Raw genomic sequence first — 1,615 nt, forward strand, 5'->3', positions numbered from 1 at the left:
AGGGCAGGTTAGGGAGGTGGGGACGAGCTGGGCTGGTTTTGGGATGCGGTAGGGGAGGGGAGATTTTGAAGCTTGTGAAATCCACATTGATACCATTGGGCTGCAGGGTTCCCAAGCGGAATATGAGTTGCTGTTCCTGCAACCTTCGGGTGGCATTGTTGTGGCACTGCAGGAGGCCCAGGATGGACATATCGTCTGAGGAATGGGAGTGGAAGTTGAAATGGTTCGCGACTGGGAGGTGCAGTTGTTTAATGTGAACCGAGCATAGGTGTTCTGCAAAGTGGTCCCCAAGCCTCCGCTTGGTTTCCCCGATTTAGAGGAGGCCACAACGGGAACAGCGGATGCAGTATACCACATTAGCAGATGTGCAGGTGAACTTTTGCTTGATGTGGAAAGTCTTCTTGGGGCCTGGGATGGGGGTGAGGGGGGAGGTGTAGGGGCAGATGTAGCACTTCCTGCAGTTGCAGGGAAAAGTGCCAGGTGTGGTGGGGCTGGAGGAGAGTGTGGAGCGGACAAGGGAGTCACGGAGAGAGTGATCCCTCCGGAAAGCAGATAAGGGTGAGGAGGGAAAAATGTGTTTGGTGGTGGGGTCGGATTGCAGATGGTGGAAGTGTTGGAGGATGATGCGTTGGATCCGGAGGTTGGTGGGGTGGTACGTGAGGACGAGGGGGATTCTTTTTTGGTTATTATTGCGGGGACGGGGTGTGAGGGATGAGTTGGGGGAAATGCGGAAGACACAGTCGAGGGCGTTCTCGACCAATGATGGGGGGAAGTTGCGGTCCTTGAAAAACGAGGTCATCTGAGATGTCCAGGAGTGGAATGCCTCATCCTGGGAGCAGATGCGGAAGAGGTGAAGGAATTGGGAATAGGGGATGGCATTTTTGCAGGAAGGTGGGTGAGAGGAGGTGTATTCTAGGTACCTGTGGGAGTCGGTGGGCTTGAAATGGATATCGGTTTCTAGGTGGTTGCCAGTGATGGAGACAGAGATCTAGGTAGTTGCCAGAGATGGAGTCAGAGAGACAGAGACACTTTTCCCTGCAACCGCAGGAAGTGATACACCTGCCCCTACACCTCCCCCCTCATCCCCATCCCAGGCCCCAAGAAGACTTTCTACATCAAGCAGAAATTCACCTGCACATCTGCTAATGTGGTATACTGCATCCGCTGTTCCCGTTGTGGCCTCCTCTAAATCGGGGAAACCAAGCGGAGGCTTGGGGACCACTTTGCAGAACACCTATGCTCGGTTTGCACTAAACAACTGCACCTCCCAGTTGCGAACCATTTCAACTCCCCCTCTCATTCTTCAGACGACATGTCCATCCTGGGCCTCCTGCAGTGCCACAACAATGCCACCTGAAGGTTGCAGGAACAGCAACTCATATTCCGCTTGGGAACCCTGCAGCCCAATGGTATCAATGTGGATTTCACAAGCTTCAAAATCTCCCCTCCCCCTACTGCATCCCAAAACCAGCCCAGCTCGTCCCCACCTGCCTAACCTGTCCTACCTCCCACCTATCCCCTCCTCCCACCTCAAGCCCCACCCCCATCTCTTACCTACTAACCTCATCCCGCCCCCTTGACCTGTCCGTCCTCCCCGGACTGACCTATCTCCTCC

At 54.6% G+C, this 1,615-nt stretch overlaps 1 protein-coding gene across 1 annotated transcript in view; it reads left to right on the plus strand.

Annotated features, from left to right (window-relative positions):
- The window catches only part of LOC109922808 (protein CC2D2B-like), a 158,169-nt gene that overhangs the window by 2,537 nt on the left and 154,017 nt on the right, over positions 1–1,615 (plus strand). The window lies entirely within an intron of this gene.

This window comes from Rhincodon typus, chromosome 20, assembly GCF_021869965.1.
Source record: "Rhincodon typus isolate 14 chromosome 20, sRhiTyp1.1, whole genome shotgun sequence".
Taxonomy (NCBI): Eukaryota; Metazoa; Chordata; class Chondrichthyes; order Orectolobiformes; family Rhincodontidae; genus Rhincodon; species Rhincodon typus.